This window comes from Arvicanthis niloticus, chromosome 5 (assembly GCF_011762505.2).
Source record: "Arvicanthis niloticus isolate mArvNil1 chromosome 5, mArvNil1.pat.X, whole genome shotgun sequence".
NCBI lineage: Eukaryota > Metazoa > Chordata > Mammalia > Rodentia > Muridae > Arvicanthis > Arvicanthis niloticus.
This window is the reverse complement of record NC_047662.1, coordinates 91,652,108-91,664,562: the sequence shown is the minus strand read 5'-3', so window position 1 is coordinate 91,664,562 and position 12,455 is coordinate 91,652,108.

The following is a 12,455-nucleotide window of genomic DNA, read 5'->3' as shown; positions in this document are numbered from 1 at the left end:
CAAAGGTCTAGTAAAGTCAGCAGGGAGGAGTCAGAGAGTCAGAAGCAAAACACTTTTTCGGGGACGAAATATGAGACCAAAGAACACATCCAAACCTGTAAGAGCTCAAAGTTTGATCTAAGTCACTTTGTTTATTGGCCTGAACCCTGAAGACAAACAGAAGATGCAAGATGAAAAACAGCACTGGGCTGCATGGGGGTGGGGGTGGGGTTGGAATGATGGTCCAGAGGCAATAATCAGGAAACCCTGTAGGCATCTGGGAAGCCAAAGCATCCCCGAGTGACCCCTCAGTGTAATGCAGTGAGAGCATTTTCAGTGACTGGAGAATCCATGCGATATGCTAATCATTGCTCTGCAGAGAATTTGTCATCTGGTGTTCTGATAAATGACCAGTGTGTCATAAAAATACAGTAACTCCAGAGTGACAGTAATTTAATTTTTAAAATGGATGCTGGAAAAGAAGTTATTTTTAGGTCAACCATCAATTTATCCAGGTATAATTTCCAAACTGAGTAAGAAATAGGCTTGCCATGTGATTCTCTTCGTCACTCTATGCAGAAAACTCTACTTTGTATTTAACAAGGGTACAATATTTTATTTGCTATTACATAAGCATTTTGTAGCGATTTTTCCCCAACTCAAGAATTTGCATCTTGTATATCAAAGGTAAATACTTAAAAATATGCTTATAATGGGTTTATAACACACACATTTTAAAAGGTACAAAGTTAGCTAAACAGAAACAATAAAATTTGACTCAGTAGTACTGGAGTGTGTAGCTATAGTGGTGTTTGTAGTATTCAGGCAAAACGTTTTGAGTGGCATGACATTTAAATAAATCTATTTTGACTTGGGAAATTTTTAACATAAACTAAAACTCAGCTTCAAAGTACATGAGTCTTATAAGACTGAAAATAAAACTTTGTGGCTTTCTTTGTAAATTTTCTTATTTATTTGTTTGCATGGGGAGGGGCATGTAGATACCGTGTGTGTGTGTGTGTGTGTGTGTGTGTGTGTGTGTGTGTGTGTGTGTAGGTCAGAGGACAATTCTGGAAGTCAGTTCTTTCCTTCCACTATATGAGTTCCAAGGCACAAACTCAGACCATCAGGCTTGACAGCAAGTACTGTTATCCACTGAGTCATCTTACCAACCAGAAGAAAAATTTAAATTTAAATATGTATAATACTAGTGTTCATAGTCAAATGTTCAGACTGTAACAAAGGTATAAAAGGATTGATAGAATAAGAAATGGAAGAGGAGGAAGAAGACAAGGAGGAGGAAGAGGAGGAAGAAGAGGAAGAGGAGGAGGAAGAAGAAGATGATGATGATGAGGAGGAGGAGGAGGAGGAAGGGGAGGAGGAGGAGGAGGAAGAGGAGGAGGAGGAGGAGGAGGAGGAGGAGCTGACCATCATCTCTAGGACCCTATCCAGAAAGGACTTCTGTTAGTCTCTGGTGTTCATTTCTTCAGAGTTTTTCCTGTACATACTTGGAGTCTCCCAGAAATCCGCTCCATCATGCCTTGTTCACTTTTAATTTTCTAAAACTGAAAGCTCATGGCAAATCTGCTGCTGACTGCCTCTGGCATCGCTGAGACCAATAAAAACTATGCCATAGCTATGTGGAAGGACCCTCTTACCCTTAAATGGAATGGCCAGAACCCAGTTCTCATATGGGGCTGAGGATTGATATGCTTGTGTGATACCACAGAAGGCACAGCTAAATGGCCACCAAAAAGATTAATGAAATAAATAGATACCCCCACAAAGCCAGGCCCAATTATAAATAAAATGAATAACAATTGACATCCAGGGAAGAAAAATCTCCCTGAGAATTCCCTTCTTTTTCCTTTCCAGGTAAAAATGAATCATCCATGATGTCTGCTGTTAGAAGTTCTAATCCTGATGCTGGCCTCTGGACTTATACTACTCAGACCTTCAATGGGCCATTGACAAGGACATCCAAAAGCTAGAGATTGACATCACTAATCTGAAGAAATCCCTCGTTTCACTGTCTGAAGTGATCTCCAAAAATTTGCAAAGGACTTTATTGGACTTGATTTATTCTTTTACAATAGAAAAGACTGTGTACAGCTCTAGACTGTGTACAGCCCTTAAAGAAGAATGTTGCCTCTACATAGACAAGACAGGGATGGTTAAAGAGAGCATGAAAAAGGTCAGAGAAGGCCTTGAGAAAAGACAGAGAGAAAGAGAAAGATGAGAGCTGGTACAAGAATTGGTTTTCAACCTCTCCATCGTTGTCAACCCTACTTCTTCCATCTTGGGACCATGAATTGGGTTATTTTTGCTTATTTCTTTTGGTCCCTGGTCCTTAAATAGGCTGACTAACTTTGTGAAAAAACAGATAGATAATTTGGTAGCAAAACCTATTCAGATACATTATTATAAGTTAGCTATGGAGGACCATGAGACACAAGATGAGGTTGTTACTCTATCCAGGGTGTTCCTAAAACCCATCTCCACCCAACCTAAAAGAGGGGACTTCCTCCCCTTGACCAAGCAGAGAGGGGCCAGCCAGAACCCCCTCTGACTGGCGATCTGAATTTTTGCTTAGGCTTCGAGGCTAAGCACTGCAAGGGAATATAAATAAAAGTTAAAAATATGTTTCTGGGTTCCCTGAGGGACAAGCCTGATGCATAGGGGTTGATGTCAAAAGTATCCCCTCTCCAGGAGGACCAGAGCCATTACAAGGTCCCATTTAATTACTGGAGGTCAGGCCTCTATTCCCCGCCCCCCACTCCCCGCCTTCGAAAGATTAGAATCACCACGGCCTTTCTATACTTGGAGAAGGGAGGAGATGTCAGGGGCAGCCCTGCTTATACACTGAAGGCCTAAAGTCAGCCATAGGCCTAAAATCTGCAATAGGCCTTGGGAACATTTTCATTTTAAAATCATACATATATATACATATATATGTATATATACATATACATGTACATATATATGTATATATATGTATATATATATATGTATATTAGCTTACTGAGAGCATATATATATACACATAATATGTGTGTATATATATACACATATATACACACATATATATGTGTATACATATACACATATATATACATATATGTGTATATATATATATACATATATGTGTGTATATATATGTATATATATATGCTCTCAGTAAGCTAATTTTTTTCTGTATAATATGTCATAGATTTTTTTCTATGTAAACAAATGCAAACTTCTGTCCCTCTTTTAAATATGCATCACACCTTGAGGGCACACCCTGCCTTTTGTGTCTCGTTTCATATATTCATGAAAATGCAAACATGGTCTAATCTTGGCACACATACTCAAAAGATTAAAATATTTTTGAAAAATAGGGCTGCTAAGCAGTTCAACAGACAAACAACATCTTTTCCTACTCCAGTACTCTTACCTTTATTTTTTATTGAATATAATTTTTTTCATACAGTCTGATTGTGGCTTCTCCACATTCTACTCCTCCCAGATCTTCACTACCTCCCCACAAAGCAGCTAAGGAAGGAAGGAAGGACAGAAGGAAAGAAGGAAGGAAGGAAGGAAGGAAGGAAGGAAGGAAGGAAGGAAAGAAGGAAGGAAGGAAGGAAGGACAGAAGGAAAGAAGGAAGGAAGGAAGGAAGGACAGAAGGAAAGAAGGAAGGAAGGAAGGAAGGAAGGAAGGAAGGAAGGAAGGAAGGAAGGAAGGAAAGAAGGAAAAAAGATGAAGATAAAATAAAAGGAAACACACTGGAATAGGACATAACAAACAGAAGGGAAAAAACCCAAGAAACAAATATAGACACAGAGTCCTACTTTTTTATACATTCAGTAATTCCATAAAAACACCAAACTGGAAGTTGTAATATATACCCAACGGTATATATTACTTGTAGGATAAAAAGAGAGAAAAAAAGAATAAAAATAAATAAAGATTAAAAATGAGATAACCTCTGACATTATGAGGCAAGAAACCTCTAGCAATGCCAAGGTGTTTTCTGTGTAGGCATCTCCTGCTGGGCAGGCAGCCTACCTTTAAGAATAGTTTGTCTCCCCATTGAGACTCCCTTGGAGAAAACTAAATTTTCATTGGCTAGTGCTCATCAGTTGGAGATTGCTTCTGAGTTAGGGAGGAGGGCTTGTGTCTATTTCTCTTATCATTCTAGGACCTCATCTGGTGTAGACTCATACACTCCTGTGCATACTGCCTCAGTCTCTGTGAGACTTGAATCCTGTTAATTTAGAGATCCTTGTATTTGTGGTGTCTTCTATCCCCTCTGGCTCTTATATTCTTTCTGCCAACTCTTCTGTAGGGTTCCCTGAGTCCTGAGGGGAGAGATTTGATAGAGATATCCAGAGTAGGGCTGACTGTTCCAAGGTCTCTCACTCCCATATGCTTCAGAGGGAAACTTCTCTGATGATGCGAGCAAAGCACTGATCTCTGAGAGCAGTGGGGTGTCCTTGGGAGGTTTTTTTATTGCTGTTTTATTGTTGCAGTTGTTTCAGAATTGTAGTATTTGGTTTTACCTTAGGTCCCTGGGCTATGTAGTTTCAGGTTCTTAGTTACTCAAGCAGTGTAGGTATGGATGAGTTCAATCTCAGAGATCTATAGAGACTCACAGCCTGGTAATTGAGAAACCTTGGAACACTCAGCTCTACTCTGGATGTCTCTATCAAATCCCTCCCTTGGGGCTCAGAAAACTCTACAGAAGAGTTGGCAGAAAGCTTGTTAAGAGCTAGAGGGGATGGATGACACCAAGATTACAAGGATCTGTAAATTAACACACTTTAAGTGGAAGCAGATATCGGTTGGTTAGTCTCACAAGCTTTGTCCCACTAATGAACTAACAATCTTGCAGGTAGGACATCATTGTAGATCAAAGGATTTGCAGCTGAACTAGTGTTTACCTTTCTCCGTTGGTATCTTGCAGAGTGCCTTCCTTTACCAAAGACTATTGAAACTTTACATTTTGTGCCTACTGATAAATTACCCTCCACAAAAGTTAGCATCAGTGTATCCTCTCATGCAGAGTGTGGGAATGGCTGCATTTAGGGTGGGGCACGTATAGGAGGGTTTCAATTGTCCTAGAATAAATACACTTCTCTTGTGGCACACAGTTCTGTGCATGTTGACACAAAGATTTGTGCGGTTGTCACCAAAATCAAGATACAGGCCATCGCCTTCCAGGAGAATCTCCCCAGGAGATGGACCACTGGGTCCTATGGGAGGGGCATGTTGAACTCTACAGGCAACTACCAGGCACCATTATGTAATCTCACTGGCTGTGACAGAGATGTCAGATGCTGTCCATCCCCTCTGCACTCTCATTTCTTCATTCTTTTCCTGTTTGATCATTTTAGTAGATAGATAGATGTATGTCTTGCTTCTCACCCCTCTATCAATATTCTCATTAGTCTTTAAATTAGGCCCAACATAATTATAATCATTTTGGTCTACTTTTCTTCCACTTCTGGCAGGTCGGAGCCTCTTCTTGCATATGCTGCGTTTAGTCCGGTGTTCATCCTTTTGTTGTTTAAAGCTCTTGTAAGGAGAAGCATTTTAATTCTTGACTCTTACATATGGTGCAAATAGCCCAGATGGTCATTTTTTTTTATCAATCTTAAAATTCCTTTCTTCAGGGTTATTGGCTTTGATGTTAGCAGATTCCATCTACATTTCAAGATTATAGAGCTATTTGAGCAAATTTCTCCAAGAGCTTACAAAGATGGTTCAATATTCTCCATTATTATTGCCAGTCGCCGGTCCTCAGTGCAGCTAGCATTGGGGTACTTGGCTATGTTCACTGCGGGTGCAAACTTTTTCCAAACCATATTTCCCTACAATAGGTATTGCTTCACAGGCTACATCAAAACAGCATCCAAAATGAGCTGCAGAGATGTGAAGGAAACTAAGATGCATCATGGTTAGGCAAATTGTTCCTGCGCATCATGGAAAGGATTGGGGGTAGTGGTGAGAAATACTATCCTCACCCCAGGAAGGAAGAAAGCGGTCTTTCCAATAAACAAATGGCATTGTAGATCCCAAAATCAATTTCAATGAGTAAATAGTAAATATGCAGAGCTAAGCAGAGAGACTGGACCCAAAGTAACCTTAGGACAAAGGGGTAGATACAGATATTCCACACGGGACTCAGTGTTGGGAAGAAGCAAGAAAATTAATCAAAAGGGAAAAATACCAACATGCAAGGTAGGGCACAACTCAAGAAGAAACGAGTCCAGAAAGAGATATTGGGAGCTGGGGAAGTAGCCCAGTTGGTATCATGTGTGCTGAGCAAGCATGAAGACCTGAGTTCATCCCTAGGTATCATATAAAAACCCATAATGTGGTAGCTGGTATTGACAGACAGTTCCCTATGAATTCCTAAGGCTTGTGGGTCTAATAAGGTAAGTTCTGGGCCAATAAGACAGTGTCTCAAATGGCAATATGGAAGGCTCCCGAGGAATCCCATCCAAGGAGACCTCTGGCCTCCATATCTACATTCACATGTGAACACACACACACACACACACACACACACACACGTGTACACCCTTTTACAAAAGCATCAGAGCATAGCAACCTAAGAGTAAGAATGTCTATAAAGAAAATGCCTGGCTCTTAATTCACTGCAGTAGGGGAGGAAGAACGCACATGACAAAGGAAGAGGAAGGAAAAGAAGCGGATGCTCTCACGAGATCAGCTTTTAAAAGAGAGGTTAGGCTCCAGCAAATGTGCTTTGTAATCGTAACTCTTTAGTGAAATCAGCCAGTTGACTGTCTATACATTATAAATCAGTATTGCAAAGCCCATTCCAATTTTAAAGACTTTTAAGAGCTTCAGCCAAGAAGATTTTCAAACTCCTGCCATAACTCTAATAGGGATGAGAGCCATACCATCTGCAGGCTCCGGCTGCACCTGGTTTTCCAGAAGTGATAGGGAAGAGTTCATGATCAGTCTTGAAAATAGAAGGACACCATGGAACTTATCAGCACCATTATCGTCCTAATGGTTGCTTAATTCATATGCAGTTGCTGCTGTCGTCAATGACAATATTTATTAAATACTGACAAGTTTTGAAATAGCCAAGATAAGCAAAAGGATTAAGAAAATTATCAGGATAATTACAGCCCAAAGTCAAATTATTTATGTAAATTTGAAGTTGGACTCTATGAATGTTTATAATTGTCTAATGAATATTTCTTTTTCCAGAAAACACTTTTAGTGCTGAACAAGTCTAACAGGCTGAACACAGTACTGAATCTATTATATGATCCGAGGTAGCTCACAGTTTGGATGTGGAGGAAAGACAACAAGACAGACTTTTACCAGAACTGTGCTACTATGTAGCCTGCACATGTACCCAGTAAGCAAGAACTTTACCTGAAAGGTCTGAAAACATTCCAAGAAGAAGCTGACAACAAGCTCCGTCTAGGCGGATGAGCATTTTTCCAGACTTAGAAGCACTTTCCAGGAAGTAGAAAGGCAGAAAAGCAAAGAGATGAGTACAGCAGGGTAGACACAGGCCACCTTGTTTACTGAGGCTGTAGCTCAGGAGGGTCACTCAGTGGGAAGTGGAGACAGATGGGGTCCAGCTCAGGAATGCAGCAGAGCTGTGGTGGAGAGCTGAGACCCCTCTGTAACCCTTCACTTCCCTCTCAGCTGCAGAATGCCTGAACTCCCAGAGCCCTGCCTTCCTTTCTCATACGAGTAGAAATACTTTGTTTATGAAGCAGTAGTATAGTTAAGTGTGAGCATTCTGAATCGCCATGGTCTTGTTTCTAATCCCATCCTTAACCTTTAAGCTGAATGACTCTGGACAATCTACTTACTATCTCTCTGCCCCAGTTTTCCCATTCATAAAGCAAAGATAATAATAGCACCTCCCCATAGCTTTATGTTAGGGACCATAAAGCTAATCTGTGTAGAAGACTTAGCACATGGCTGACAAGTACTTGGTAATCAATTAAGTATAGATATGATTATAAAGTACTAGGATATTCCAAAATTAATTATATAATTTGTAAAGTTTCCATATAAGACTGGTGAGGGGGTTCAGTAGCCAAAGGTGTCTGCTGCCAAACCTGATGACCTGAGTTCAATACCCAGGACCAGGAGATAGAAGGAAAAATGTGGCTTCTGCAAGTTATATGCTGATTTCCATGCTTGGGACCCACATAGTGATGGAAAGAGAGAACCAAGTTTTTCAAGTTGTTCTCTGACCTCCATATGTTAGCCATGATATGTGTGTGTATGTGTGTGTGTGTGTGTGTGTGTGTACATGCCCACACTTCAAAATGTAATAATTTGGTATTTTTAATAGAGTTTCTTTTTCACCATATATAACTTTAATTTTTTCAAATCCTATATTTTTAAGGATGCTTCTTAAACCCTTTAACCAATCCCTTGTAGCCCACCACCCACCAGAAGTAGCGTAAAAGAAAGGATACAGGAGGAAGTGGACCTGTTTAAGAAAGGTTCTTAGGAGCAACTCCCATCTGTGTTGTCTGGAAATCAGCAGTTCAGTTCACAGGTTAACATTGGCAGCTCCATCCACTTGCAAACACCTCATAAATACACTAGCAGTTCAGTTCGGTAGAGCTGGGTTAGCAACAGTGGAGACTCAACCTCACAGAGACAGCCAGGCCTCAGCCCTGGCTCAAGTCAGCAGGGAGAACCAGCAGGAACACCAGGAGAGGTTCTAGGCTGTGCCTCTCTCAAGGAAGTGAAGATCAGTGAAGACTAGAGACCTACAAGCATTGCACAGCTAGCTGTACCAGCAAGCCAAGCTCTGTCTCTGTCACTCAGTGAAGTCCTATTTATACACTCCAAACATCATGTGTCCTCCACATGCCTTGCCTCAGCACAGGTCTTGCCTCAGCACGTGCATCCAATCAGCCTGCGTCCTTGAAAGAGGCAAGAAACTACAGCACACTACCAGAAACTTTTTTGTGCAGTTTCTCTCTATGGCATCCTCACAAATGCAGCTCAACTACGTAAATGTAAGGCAGACCAACACATGCATGTCGTCAGCAAAGAATCCTTCATCATGTGTCCTTTCATGTGCTGGCTTTAGCAGAACATCCTCTCTCCTGTGTCTGCTTCAGAGAAATGTTCCTTCACGAGTCTGCCTTAGCCTTTCACACCTGTGTCCACTTTAACAAAACGTCCCTTGATGTGTTTGTCCCAGCAAAACACCATCTGACCGACTTTCCAAAGAATCCTTAAGTTTCCACTTCGACCGTGTTCTTTTCTCACTGGCTCTCTGATTTGACCACATGAGATTTTTGTTTTTCCTTCTCAGTTCTGCCTGCCCCTGGTAGAAAACATCCTTCCTTAGGAACCATGTCTAAACCAGAGATGCACTGGCTGGTTGGTCTGGAGTGATCTGCATGCAATCTGGCTGGTAATCAGAAACAAGTGGACAGATCATAACCAGCTCAGCTGGGCCACCAGGAGCATGGCCTGCATAGCAGGAGTCACCATCTAGGGCTTTCAGTTAATGCCAGCCCAGAGGTAGCCTATCTTGACTCTAGAAAGCTGGCCACTCTAATATCACACCTACCCTGGGGGCATTCTGTTAAACCTTCCGATGCAGCAACCTGCCAACTCTTGTGTGGAGTACAAATAATAAAAAGATGCCAGTCATAAATCCTGGGAGAGAAACCAGAGACCAGGCAGGGAGTAAGCAGACAGCTGCAAGGGGCACTTTTAAGTTCCTTCCAAACTAACCACAGATGGGGGGTTGTTAGCTGCCAATTTGGCAAACTGTTACATAGTCAAATGTATGACTTAGAGTGAACTTGATAAAGGCATAGAACAACAGAACAACATTCAGAGCTGTCAAGTGAATATTTAAGGTAAAGTCCTCAGGCTGACATGTATGCAGTAACTGTCACTAATGCTTCTCTCAGAATTCCAGCGTCTAGCCATCACTGAACATTTCACCCTGGAACACAATTTTTAAAAATGATTTTAAGGATGACCTCAGGCCCACGGGATGACAATGAGAGCACTCCTTGGCTCAGTGTTCCCTTAAAGCATTTGATGGCGAAAGAACTCTGATAACCTTGGCATGGAAAAGAGCCTTGACTGTCACCTTGCACAATGAGAATATAATTAAGGGGAAGGAAACTGAGGCACTGAGGCCAAGTGACAGGTCCAAGATTATTGTCAGTGACAAGTAGAGCCCAGAATATTTGGCTGGCAAGCCTTCTGCCCAGCAGAGTTGTCAGGTTATGGACATGCCGACAAGCTTATAGCAAAACAGCCCCTTGCAAAACAGCCCAGGCTCAAAGGCCCAAGGCTACAGATTATGAAAAGTCAGTTGTGTGAGTGTCTCTACCTACTCAGGAAATTCCATTACTAAGGAATTTCTCCCCTCCTAAAGACTTCCTTCCCTGTGGCCTCCTATTTTGTCCTGTTCAGAGACCTCTGCAGCCAGGAGCTCTGACAGCAGGTACAGATTGCTTCAGCAAAGTCGGCCTTCCTTGCCCTGCAAATAGTGCAGTCCTGCTGAGACTCCCCACGCATCACCATGCTCTGCGTGCTCCTCGCCCTGGGCTCAGACCTGAGCAAGCACTCTGGCCTATGGATCAGGGCAAAGATTGGGTAGGAGAGGAGGGCACAGAGCACTTGTCAATCACAGGTGTTGCCTTTGACCATGTTGATCTTGAAGCGGGACTTTCCAATATGACCTAGTTTTCCTGACCACCGCACTTCTGCTCCCTGCCTGGCACATTTTTTTCATAGAGATTCACAACCAGACCCTGAGCCCCTGGAACTGCACTGAGGCTGAAATGGGAGAAGTTTGAAACAATGATCTAGGTGAGCCTTGCCTGCCTATCCTCCCACAGTCTGTATTCCCTCGATATCACAGCAGATGTACACACACACACACACACACACACACACATAACCAGTAGCACTTCACATCTTATTCCTTGCTCAACCCCCCCAAATATCTATATCTATATGTCTATATCTATATCTGTATCTCTATCTCTATCTCTATCTCTATCTCTATATCTATCTCTATATCTATCTATGTCTATATCTATGTCTATGTCTGTATCTATGTCTGAACTTGCAAAAAGATGTCTGCTGTTGCGTTTTCGGTGGATTTTATTGCGCTCTATTGCCTATCACCCTTTTAATCTTTATTCCTTCCTAATCCCTTCCAAACTCCCAACACTAGGTAGGAAAGAAAGGTTAGAGGGGATAGGGAGACACAGACCTCTATAGGCTTCTTCCTGCTCATTAGGGGAATAGAGTTACTTGGGGGCAAATTCAAACTTTGTCGTCAGAATATCCAACAGACCAGCAAACCAATATCAGATGTAACAGGGAACGTAACAGCAGGACAAACCAGCAGCCAGGGGAGGGGAGCAGCCGCCGCCTTCCTCTTCTTCTTCAGAGTGCCTCCAACCCCTCCCAGGGCCCCGTCATTTGTTCATCTCCAGAGTCCCCAGAATTAAACTATGTGCAGCTGGCAAAGGTAGCGTGCTGCTAGAGCACAGGATGATCATTGGTCCCAGCTGTGGACAAACTGATGCAGCCTCATATCCCACACCTGGGGGAAAAAAAAAAAAAAAAAAAAAAAAAAACATAGTCACATAAAATAACTGTTTTTTTTTTTTAAGAAACCAAAATTCTTATTACAGATGCCTTTGAAAGTAAAAAATAAATATAAATAAATAATAAATAAATAAACCCGAGCACCAGGGGCATCGATGTTCAAGTCTTCGCCACTATTTAATCTGTGGCATGGGTATGACAGGCTTATGTAAATCACTGCCCTGTGCATTAGGGCTGGGGCCATATAATCTCAAAGCAGTTCCTGCCTTACTTTGGAGTCTCCCAGAAGCTGAGAAGGAACAGGCATAAAGCCTATAATGAATGATAACTCCAGAATGCTCCTGGGAAGGAGGTGGGAAGAGGGAAAACACCAGGGAAAGCCATCATTGTGCTCGAAATATGTCCCCAAATGAGTGTATTGGAACCATAATCCCCAGTGTGACAAAGTTGTGAAGTCAGGAGTTCTGGGGGTGTGTAAGTCATGAAAGCTCTGCCATCACACATGGGGTAACCCCAGTATGAAAGTACTTGGCAAGAAGAAGCTGGCCCCTTGCGTTCTTTGACACAGGAGAACAAAAAGAACACAAATTACTGTTACCTGAATCAAGCTACTATGTAGCCTGCACATGTACCCAGTAAACAAGAACTTTACCTGAAAGGTCTGAAAACATTCCAAGAAGAAGCTGACAACAAGCTCCGTCTAGGCGGATGAGCATTTTTCCAGACTTAGAAGCACTTTCCAGGAAGTAGAAAGGCAGAAAAGCAAAGAGATGAGTACAGCAGGGTAGACACAGGCCACCTTGTTTACTGAGGCTCAGGAGGGTCACTCAGTGGGAAGTGGAGACAGATGGGGTCCAGCTCAGGAATGCAGCAGAGCTGTGGTGGA